This window comes from Mya arenaria, chromosome 10, assembly GCF_026914265.1.
Source record: "Mya arenaria isolate MELC-2E11 chromosome 10, ASM2691426v1".
Classification (NCBI taxonomy): domain Eukaryota; kingdom Metazoa; phylum Mollusca; class Bivalvia; order Myida; family Myidae; genus Mya; species Mya arenaria.
In genome coordinates this window covers 62,282,780-62,295,755 of record NC_069131.1, presented here as the reverse complement: position 1 = coordinate 62,295,755, position 12,976 = coordinate 62,282,780, and positions in this window count along the sequence as shown.

Here is a 12,976-nt window from a genome sequence, read left to right as displayed (position 1 = left end):
AATTTTTCTTTATGTTAATCAGATTTTCCGGAATCTGGAAAACCACAACAGTTTCGCTTCTTTTCTAAAGTGATTAAACAACAAGCATTCATGTATAAAAACAACTCCAATAGCTAATTAAAGCTGACGTCATACTGGCAGAGACGTTGAAGTGTGTTAAGAATTAATACATATTCATGCAGGTGCTAGGAATTCAATAGCATATCATATGGGATATCTTAAGAATGGTGTCTTTCATTATGCCAAAAAAATATAATTTTCTCTAGCATGCTCTAAAAAGTAATTGTCTTTGATAGGGTTCATAACCGCATTTGTCTTTTTAAATGTAGTACTATACAGACTGTCTGCTACGCAATAATTGTTTTGAGGGCTAATGAGCACATATTATAATTCTTTTTGTGGGACTCAACTTCATTCATATAAGTCATACGTACATTTTGGGCAGATTAGTGCATATATGAGTACTTTGTGTTTTAATTATATATTATATATTTTTATTTGATTTACTTCAAGTTCATGAAAACAAAAACAAAAAACAAATACAATTATTTACAATTTCAACTTGTTACGTCATTGCACAACTTGACTACGGAATCGTGGTAAATGACGTTTTAATGATTGACTGCGTAGTACAAGCATGGTTTTAAACTCATTCCCCACTCACAACTTGTGGCATCTAGTTGGAGAAAAATGTGTTTTTACCTTTACATTTCTTAGATGAAGGAACATTTATGTCTTATCTTAGGACAATAGTTCAAATACCCCTAATGGTTATTTCAAATGTGTTTTATAAGCGAAAGAAGAATCAAGTAAAAATAGAATAAGTTTCAGAATATACCACGCAAATATAACTCACAAAGTCTCACACCCTCTTAATGTTATATCGCACCACAACAAATCAGAATGGCATGCAAAATGACATCAATAGCATCCAATTTTGTTGGTCCTAAAAGTGGTAATGATCATGACTTTCCTGTGGGAATCGAATTGATGATTGATATAATCGACAAAAAATGACAAAAAGCTTGAAGGTATTAAGGTTTCCCAAATGTATACTTGCATTCTTGAAAAGGTGTTAAACAATGAATATAAATCACATCTACCATGCCTTTCCAAGATAAGTTTGATGTCTGTTTTTGTTTTTTTAGCCTCTGACGTGATGTATATTCAACATACAAGTAGTACTATCTTTATTATGTTTACTGCCATACAATTGTGAGTTTTAACGTATTATTGAATATTCAAAAGTTTATGTTCGCTCGAACCAGTGCATTGATCCTCTAAATAAGTTTTTTGTTGGATTCATCGAACATATGGCTTGTTCCTGTTGTTTACATTGTACTTTTAATAACAGACTGCTTTTATCGATGTCGGATTAGGTCGTGTGTTTATTTATTGTTAATTAAAGTCGATGAACAATTTAAAAAAATACAAATATATGTTTTCAATTTAGTTCATGTACTTATTCTTTCAAAAACAAATAAGTACGAAACACTTATTATTAAAAAAAAAACATAAGAAAATGCAGGCTAAAACAGTCATCTTGCTTCACAATCGTCAGGACAAATTTCAAACAATTTAGCGTTAAACAGGAAATGCTTCTAGATACAGGCGGGAACAAACAATACAAAGTTGTTGACATATTACATCTACATCATTTTCATATAGCAATTTGTTTCACAAACATCTTGACAAATGCTTGAGCATGATTAATTTGCCTTTTTCATTTTTCGTTTCCAACATCATTTAAGATAATAAGCAATGAGCGTCTTGAATAAATCTGTCCCAATATTTTATTGATTTGTTGCACAGTGCTGTAAGTTTTATGTTTAATCGTTTTAAGAATTTATATTAGAAATGATTCTTCGCCAGAGTGTAGTCTAGTATTTTTGGGCAAACGAGATGCCCGGAGAAAACCTACTGGTCTGGCGCAGCGACCTACAACCAAACTTACAAACGCCCAGGCTGGGCATCGAACCACAGGGATGCCTTGAAGAGAAGCAAGCTCGTTAACCGGGCAATATTCGACAGGAAACAGGGAGCAGTTTCAGTGCTTCAGAAATATATTTTTATCTGGTATTTGAAGTAGTCAAATATATATAGTTTTGAACGTGATTTTATGTATCTGTTTCCTTTTCTGCATTAAACATACAAACATTTATCTACGTTTCCTATTTCTATATAGTTTAGTATAATCTCATATGTTTCTTATAACACCAATATTGTAAATATGAATATGATAGAGCAAAGCCAGCTAACAATAATTCAATAAAGACTATAGGGACAAGCCAAGTATTCAAATATCCCTGTTTAACATACCCTGAAAAACTAAACATACACACAACATATGCATCTTCATGGCATATAAGTCTTCTCTAAAGACAAACAGCTTGTAATATGCTTTAAAATGAGTTTACATTAGTTAGAAAGCGTTCGTGGATAAAAAAAAGGTTATTTCATCCAACGAAAAACGTGTATATTCCGATATTATATAAAAATAAAAACAACGATTTATCTTTGAACTAGTCTAGAGTATAAACCTTTTCACTTAGGTATAAGAACGTATCGTCATAAACAGGAGTGGGGTGTCGGTATAAAATCATAATCGTTTTTAAACGCAGGATCTCCATTTACAATTTTTTCTTAATCAATGCTTTGTTGGCTATACTTCATAATAAATTGAATAAACAGTATGTTTAACTAGGTTTCTCAACACGTGTATGCATCATTGATGTTTTAGTATTTGGAGTTTTAATTTTGCTCGATCAAATAAACATGTAAAAACCTAGAATAGAGATGAGTGTACGAGGTTAAAAAGTCACAGATTATCTTTTTTGATCCTGGTATTTTAATATAAACATATTCAAGTTCAATGCGATATTCAACATACTACTATATAAGCACTATAAATATATTACAACACTTTCAGAATTATTGCCAAAAAAGGTTAAAATGTAATCCAGTATGGTGAAACATTAATAGAGACTTTAGTTTTACACTCATCTTCAAACATCAGAGAAGTACTCATATACTAAATAAGACTATTCAAGATCATACTACAAACTCTTTTAGAACTTTTTCTCAAACTCGGTAAATATCTTTATTCTTAAACATCTATACAGGAATCATTTAACATTCAAAACAAATCCTAGTTTATGCATTGAAAACTAATATAGAGGAAAACATAGTTTACGCTAATAAATTTAGGTCACCCAGCTTTAAGAAGATAATTAAAAGATACATATGTAACATTTAAAACTGTTTCAGTGTTGATAGGAAAAGTCCCACAGGAAATGAATGTTTTGGAGCTCAGTCGACGATAGTGTATTACTAGCTAACAGAGAAACACACGATCATCCTCAACATAATACGTATACTTGTGAAACCAACATTGTACAATGACTATTTTTAAGCGAAAAAGATGGTAGTTGAATCGTCTGTTGTTTCTATATATAAAACACGAAGGTATTCTTAACCTAAGGTTATTCACTAACAGTGATCGTGTGTCTATTTCAAATCCAAAATGACACAGAATACTTGTTATTTTTATCGATGTCTACAAAATGTCTTTCACACTATGAACACTGGAAATAACAAAGGCTAGTCCCATGATAAATATTTTCTTTAAAAATATATTAAAACAGACCCACATCACGTTTATCTTTGTCGCATTTGATAAACGAGCTCTGACAATGTAGTTATTTTTTTTTTTATCAGATTATCATTTTAGAACATAGACTGCATAATAAACTAAGGCGTAGAACGTGCTGTACTTCATGATTTTGATGTGATAATTATTTTTGACTAGTGGGTTTCCTCCGGGTACTCCAGTTTCCCCCAAAACACAAGACCACACTCTAGCCTTACATCGTGCCAGCGAGAGTAATTATTATATATGTTGTAATAACTTGTGATACAATCGTTGCTGAATATTATTTAATTGACACAATAACTAACAATTTGGAACAACATTATTGAATGAAAAATATATCGTTTGTGTCCATTAAACCGAATTAGAACGAATGATGTATTGTATGTTTCCATTCCCTCCAAATAAATTGGAAAATTATCTCGTTGTGTGGGAGATGCCATGACATTAAAATCATAATAAGTAATGATAACATAATAAAAAAGCCTTAAAATCCTGCGAATATGTTTCACAAACTTAACACTAGTTTATTTAACCATTTCATTTCTTCCAAGTAATGATCTTGTTTTATTGAAAGCCTCTGTAGGTAATTGCTGCATTAAATATATTTTATCGAAGCCGTTCCCAAAGAGGGGATTTTGTTTTCTTGAAATATATGTCTCGGTTCCATGGAGACATCGAACGTTAGTGTGCGAGTGTGCGCAACACTTTCAACGGCCCTTGCCCTCGTTACGATACGCTCAAGTGACATTGAAATTGAAAGTGTGAAAAACATTTCAGTCTTTAAGAGGGGTAGAACGTCTTTAGATTTGTTTTTTGTTTTCTTTTAAAAACAGACACTCTTCAATTCACACTGATTTTTTGTTTGGTATTTGCGCGGAAAAGTGTACAAGCCAATAATAATCTATTAGGTAGAAATGTTTTTTTTAAACATGGATTTATTTTAATGGTATTGTGAATGACGTTTTATTTTATTAGTTTCCGGTTTTCTCATTATGACAGTTTTCCATAAAAAACTTACCTTATTTCCTTCTGGATTCAGTACTTTTTTAGTGTTAAAGTTATATGCTTAATGACAAACTTTTAAAGTGATAATTCTAATAATTACAACTGTTCGCATTAGCTTCTGTAAACGTACATACATTTTTCTCACCAAGAACTTCAAATACTAAGTTACATATTCATTATTGGTATATTCGCTTAACACATATACTTATTTTGAACGCGCCTTGTCACTATGTTGCGATGTTTAAATTCGCCAATGTTTTTGTTGCTGTCGTCGTTGTTGTTTCCCATTTGTATTCCCATTTGTCTTTATGTAAAACTTATTTTCCGGAATCTGTAAAACCACAATAGTTTTGTTTCTTTTCTGATAAAACAACAAGCATTCTTGTTTAAGAATAACTCTAATTGCTAATTAAAGCTGACGTCATACTGGCAGCGACGTTAAAGTGTGTTTATAATTAATATATGTTCATGCAGGTGCTAGGAATTCAAGAGTAAATTACATGTGATTTCTTAAGAGTAGTGTCTTTTATTATGCAAAAATCAGATATAATGTTCTCCAGCATGTTCTGAAAAGTAATAGTCTTTGACAGAAGTCAGAACCACATAAGTCTATTTATATGTAGTACTATACAGAGAGTCAGCTACGCAATAAATGTTTTGATTGCGAATGAACATATATTATATTTCTTCTGGGGGGACTAAACTTTATTCATACCAGTCATACGTACAGTTTGGGCTGATAAGTGAAAAAATGTATACTTTGTGTTCTAATAATATATTTATATATTTTTTATTTACTTCATTTTCAAAAATAAATATTTTTTACACTTATCAACAATATGAACTTGTTACATTATTGCACAACTTTTCTTGCATACCGGACGTGTGTTTCCGGTCATGTGACTAGTGCTGGAAAAACCCATCTTACATACCCCATGTAAGATGAGTCACGCGCAACAACGCGCCACTTCTTATTTCATTAAATTGTATGGTTTATGAAAAATATATTATGCCATTCCAATAAAGCGCGATCAAATATGTATGTTTGCAAGACTATTAATTAAAATTGAACAAAAATAATCTTTAAAAAACGCTATTTTTAATTATTCAAAATTACTGCGCTCTATGACGTCGGTAAACAATGTCGCACGCGCTTTTTGGTGTAATTGTACAAAAGTTCGTTTTTAACGTCAATTTTTCCACAAATTCATAATTTAAGGTATGCAAGAAAAAATATCAATCATGTTTTTTTCCGGTCCGGATAGAAAAATCCGACCCTCGGGCACGCTGCGTGACCGGTAACTCGGCAAGCCTCGTTACCGGCTTTCGCGCGTGCCCTCGGGTCGGATTTTTCTATCCGTACCGGAAACACATGATATATACTTATAGACTGTTTTGGAAACAAATGACGTTTTAATGATTGACTCCGTAGTAGATGCATGTTTTAAACGCATTCCCACTCACAACTAAGGCATCTAGTTTGAAAAAAAAGTGTTAACCATTACATTTCTAAGAGGAATGCACATTTATGTCTTATCTTAAGACAATTGTTCAAATACCCGTGCCGGTTATTTCAAATGTGTATTGTAAGCGAAAATAGAATTAAGAAATAGGATGAGTTTCAGAATATACCACGCTACTATAACTCTTTTACGCTCTAACGGCATGCCAATATGACATCAATGACAACAAATTTGATTGCCCCCAAAATAAAAATGATCATGACTTCCCAGTGGGAATTGAATTGATGATTGAAATAATCGGCACAAAATGACAAAAGGCTTCTAGGTATTAATTGTTCCCGAAAGTATACTTGTATTCTTGAAAAGGTTTTAAACAATGAATATAAATCACGTTTACCATGCTTTTCCAACATAAGTTTGATGTCTGTTTTGTTGTTGTTTTTTAGCCTCTAACGTCATGTATATTCAACGTACAAGTAGTACTATTTATGTTTATGTTTACTGCTATACGAGTGTAAGTTTTAACATATAATTTAATATGTATAGAACAGTTTATGTTTGTTCGAACCCTTGCATTGCACCTCTAAATAACGTTTATGTTGGAATTTTCGAACACTTGGCTTCTTCCTGTAGTTTCCAAGGTGGTGTGTATTTTAATTGTTCATTAAGAGATGTTGTTTTCATTTTAGATAACGTGTAGAATTATATCAAAAACCTATAAGAACGAAACACTAATGATTAGAAGAAACTCACTAGAAGATCCAGGTTAACACAGTCATTGTTCTTAACAATCTACACGACGAATTTCAAACAATTGTTTGTTAAACAGGAAAGACAATAAATTACTAAATTTAAGATACATATTCATGTAACACTTGAAATTGTTTCAGTGTTTATAGGAAAAGCCCTTCAGGAAATAAATGTTTTGGAGCTCAATCGACGATAGTGTATTACCAGGTGTCAGTGAGACATACGATCATCCTCAACATGGTACGTATAATTGTGAATATTGTACAATGACTCTATTTTTAGCGAAAAAGATGGTAGTTAAATCGTCGTTTGTGTTTATATAAAAACGCTGGTATAATTCACCTAAGGTTGTTCATTAATAGCGATCGTGTATCTTTTTATAATCCAGAATGACACAGAATATTTGTTATGTTCATCAATGTCTACAAAATTTCTTTCACACTTAGAACATTGGAAATAAGAAAGGCTAGTGTCATGATAAATAGATTCTTTTAAAATATGCTAAAACAGACCCATATTACGTTTATCATGGGATATACGAGTTCTGACAAAGTAGTTATTTTTTTATTAGATTATCATTTAAGAAATAGACTGTATAATAAGCTAGGGCGTTGAAATTGCTTTTGACGAGATAATTCTTTCCGAATTTTATTTCACATCGCTTACTGTCATATTTTGAAGCTAAAAAACAAGCTGTTTGTTGGAAGAACGATTTGGTAAATGCATTGCTTCAGGAACAGACGATAAAGAGTGAGTGCTAAAATTAATACCTGAAAGATTCCAGCAACTAATGAGTATTCACTGAAATCACACCTTATGTAACGTGCTGAAACGGTTTCACGCGTAGAAGAAAAAGAAACAAAGTTTGTTGTATTTAGATCTCAAACGTCCGACTGCGTAGTGTCTGTGTTATTCGATCATATAAATTTGGTTAATAACTGGATTGAAAATCACAAGCAATGAAACACCTCAAGTAACCTGCCGAAACGATTACACGCGTACAAGCAAATCGTCAAGAAACATGGTTTGTTGTTTACAGATCTTGAACGTCTGACAACGTAGTGTCCTTGCAATTCGATCATACAAATTCGTTTAATAATTGGATTGACAATCACAACATTCAAAACAACGAAGGTAAAAAAAACAAGAAAAGTAGGTGATGTAACTGTTTTGAAGCATGTTGTCTTTGGCAACATTTAATAACAAGCACGCGGTTTAAGTAAATAGTGCAATAATTATCCGCACTTATTATTGAATGTTTATGGTTCGTTCGAATTTCGGAGGTAATGTATTGACGAAAACAATGGAAACACTTCAAAGCTGGGGATATTGAATTAAACTGTAAAAGCATGCAAATACTGTTTGTTTTGATAACGGTTGTGTTGGCCTTTTGTTCAGAGACATACTCGTTTATTTGTTTGACCTATGCACAATCTACTGGTCCCCAAAAAGCGCAAATTTGAAATGACAGTATTAACTGTAAAGTGTTCAGACACCATTAACCTTTTTGGTATATACACTAACCGTCTTCACGTTGTTGTATAGTGGTTTTTAAGTCTTAAAACACTCCGAAAGTGTTATCAAATGTTTAAAAATAGGAGTTTCGGGTCGCTATCGATATGTTTCAGAATGCGTTAGTACCGGGTACGCTTAGTGTCATAACAATCGATGTTGACTATAACATCTGAAACGACACAGAGTGCATAACAAATGTCAGCGATATGTTATTTTTGCCATTTTATTCGGTACTGTTTACACAAGTGTCGGAATCGTTAGAGAGTATGACAAGCTTTGACGTGAATATTTCAGACACCATTAACTTGGTCTGCTGCACATCTACAGAGTTGCAATGAACAAACCTGGCCAAAATAATACAAAAGCCTAAGTCAAAACACAATGTCAATCTTTACTCATTTTATCTAATTTAAAAGTAATTAACAATCTCTTAAAAAGCTTTTATTCTCTTTATAAGCACTTATAAAATATGTTGAAAACAATTGTTGGTCAATACTGCAAAGAATATGTTTTCCACATAAATAAATGTAATAGATTAAATCTCATTATTTTTCAACAATTACTAAAGTACATCATTTGTTTAATACTTTTTTTTCCTTGGAATATTGACAAAGTATTATTATTATCGATGCATTCTTGTAAAAAATAGAAACAAATACAAGACATGGAATCATTTAACGCTCTTATCTTGAATAAAATGTGTTAAGGCTGAATCCGAAATATGCCTGAAGGTGAAAAGAGTTTTCGTGATATTGCGGCGAATACTTCTAAACCTTTAATGTTGTTTCTTTAATAAACTGACGGAAGTGCTGACGGTTGTCCGGTTAGCGCAGTGGTTAGCGCACTCGCTTCTCACCTAGGCGACCCGGGTTCGATTCCCGGCTAGGGTGCATGTTAGTTTGGTTTGTGGTCACCAAGCCGGACAAGTGGGTTTTCTCCGGGTTTCTGCGGTTTCCCCCACAACACAAGACCACACTCTCGCGTAAAATTGTGCCAACGAGAGTGATTGATATAATGTTGTAATAACTTGTTTCACAATTGTTGTAAAAATAAATTTGTTTAAACTAAGGTATCATTAAGACTTGCAGTTTTACAACTTAAAAGACATAATTCCATGTTTTAGCTCTGTCCCGCTGAACACACGGTATAATCTAAGTCAGTTAAATCGTGTTTTCTAAAACCTTGTTGACTAAGACCGAACAAAACAACAATGCCATTTCACATGGAAAGCACTTCATATATACCATACATGCTTCCAAGTATATGCATTACCAACTGTTACTCTCCGGACGGCCAAAACCTTTTAAAAGTATTTGAATGGCAGTCTCGGATTTATTGAGACCGGCGATTAACAATGTTGATAGCAAATTTATCAAACAAGTTAAGCAGGATTTAAAGCACCTAGAAGTTTCAATGAAATGGGCTGTGTTGTTCTGGTCTGGATTGTTCAGGGAATACTGACTGGCTGGCTGGATAGTGAATGAATAGGTGAATAAATAATTGATTGAGTGATTGATGAATTGAATTAAAGGGTGAATAAGTCAATGAATGACTGAAAAGAAGAAAATATAAATGATTACATTAATGAATGAACATTCGAATGAATAAATAAACGAATACAAATGAAAGAACGAGCGAACAAAAGAAAACACGACGAAACGATTGACCAATGGACTATCGAATGAGTGGATGTATGAATAGTTGGATGTATAGATGAATGAATAATAAATGAATGAGAGTATGAATGTACGAACGAACGAGTGAATGACCAATCAAAAGAACGAACGAACAAACGAGCGAGCGAACGAACGAATGCACAAAACACCAACCAAATGAACGAATGAAGGATGACTAAATAAATTAATAAATGGATGGGCGGATGGACGGACGAACGGACGGAAGAACGAACAAACGAAATAACGAATAATTAAAACATTGATTGATTGATTGATTGATTGATTGATTGATTGATTGATTGAATGAATGAGTGACTAAATGAATGAATGAATGAATGAATGAATGAATGAATGAATGAATGAATGAATGAATGAATGAATGAATGAATGAATGAATGAATGAATGAATGAATGAATGAATGAATAAATGAATGAATGAATGAAAGAACGAACGAACGAACGAACGAACGAATGAATGAATAGATGAACGAATTAATAAATTAATGAAAAGAACAATAAATTAATGAATGAATGAATAAATAAAATAATGAATAAAGGAATAATGGAATAATTGAAGGAATTAATGAAGGAATGATTAAAGGAAATACAAAAATGGTATAGATATGCTTAACCCTGAACCAGATTTTATTTGACCGATATAGGGCGATAAGACAATGTAAGCTAAATTAATAGAAGCACTATTAAATTGGTCATTGGTGTTGTTTAACTCGGTCATTTTAAGGTGTCTTCTGAATAATAATCAAACATGTTTGATTTGCATATAGAACTGATACAATGTTCTGTTTAGCGCTTATTCTTTATAATCAATATGAAAAGTGTCGTTCCCTTTCCAACCCTGGTAGTCGGTCGAGGTTATGACGTAATTGACTTTTATCATTATTGTGCGTTGATTGGACTGGGGCAACATCAATTATCAACTGGAAAAATACGTTTGAATGATCTATTGACCAGCTTTACCTCATGGTCAATGTTAAGTTGACATCTAGGCAGCGTACACAATATTACAGCAAACTAACACTTTTCTAGAGACTTTGTGCCCTTGACAATTCAAACAATTTTGTATTATGGAGAGTATATCGACTCCCTATTACTAAATAAGCTTATGTTTCTTGTTTTTGACATTTCAAACTTTCTGTTAGATATCATTATCAACCGGTGTCCTTATAAAGGAGCCTCTGGTTTAATTAAAATAGATCTACGCCGCGGTCATTAACTGATAATAACTAAATTAACAAACACTGATTACAAATTGGAGTAGCAAGTAGCTCAACAATGCATTGCAAATTTGCAGTGGGATTAGTACTATATTTTGTTGAAATTTACGTTGTAACTGCGGACTACCCATGCCTGTGCAACTACAATGTTAAGGTTCCGGTTCATGTCTCGCCAGGGGGCGGAGGTCACGTGCTTGGGTATAGTTTCAAGTTTATTCAAACTATTCTTGCTATGTACAAATGTCAAGTTGGGCAAATGTTATATCATGTATAGCATAAACATTTATGTTCGAAAAAGGCATTGTAAAATGATAGATTAGTGTTGTAGTTGTCACTAAGGCAAGGGAATATTGTAACAATTATTAACATTATTTCTCCGAGAAACCTTTCTGATGTTGGTATTAGCTGGACTACTCCAGAAATTGTGGCTCCTCCATTTTTTTAGAAACATTTTCTTACTTTTTCCACAACGAACACGAAATCAAGAATAGGTCATACCAAAATGCAATGTACAAGTTGAGTTTTTGATCCGAGGAGTTCAAGTATTGCTTAGACTCCTCACTTAATAAATATGCGCTTTATACCATGATAGGCATTTTTCAAAGTAAAATACGTATGTTATTTTTTAGGTATATGTATGAGTTTGACTGTAAAGCGGTGTACGATGAACAGAACACAGACCAGAAGTACCAACCAATCCAGTTCGAGAATAAGGCAAGTTTGTTTAATGGGCAATCTGTATTTTTACGATAACCTGATTGTATTAATAGATAGATAATTTAAACAAATGTGTTTTTGCTTTGAACACAGCTGAATCATAGTCGAATTCGTTTCATAGGTCGACACGAATACTGATGTCCTTTATCAGACGCCATGAGAACATTACCCTTGCGAGAATCGAACCCACAACCTCTTAATTGAGATGGGGAACACCTCGACCACTCTCACCCTCCTCCTATCAAGTTATAAGTTATGATGTACAAACAATGTCACAGTCAATGGTCAAAACTGGCAAATCCAAATCGAAAACAAGGCGAGTATCTGTATTTGTGATTGACAATTGTTTTACTGATTACTATACAGTAACCCTTTTATTTATTGATGAAAACATGTGTATTTATATGTCATATGTTTGTGGTGTATAACAACGCTGTGTTAAACGTATATAAAACATTTCGTTTGCACTAACCCGACTGATAATATTTTTTTCTTCCTGTTCCAACACTATAGTTTTTGTGTTTTTTAGGTAGGCTATGTAGAGACCAACTCTCTGAGACGCAAAGCCAAACTTGCCCTGGAGTCATTCTAAAGCTAGACCTTGCTCTCCCATGAAGTGTTTTTGAGTCTTGCGTTTTGCCGCTAAACAGGGTTCAGTCGTAGAGTGTTTTACTACTTGGCTTGCCTCTTAAGCTTCAACTGTTTTATTTATTTGTCTGTTTAGGTAGGCTACGTGGAGACGAACTCAGATACTCAAATCCAAACTTGTCCTGGAGTGATTCCGTCTCTAGATTTTGGTATCTATGATTTGTCTGTCCTTGCTTTGTTGTTACATGGGGATTCTTTCAGTGACAATTATGCATTGAACGAGGTTACTTTTTAAATTATTTATAATGTTTTAGCTAGGTTATGTTAAGTAAGTTAAAATGTATGTATTATCGCGTAAAAAGCTACCAACATCGT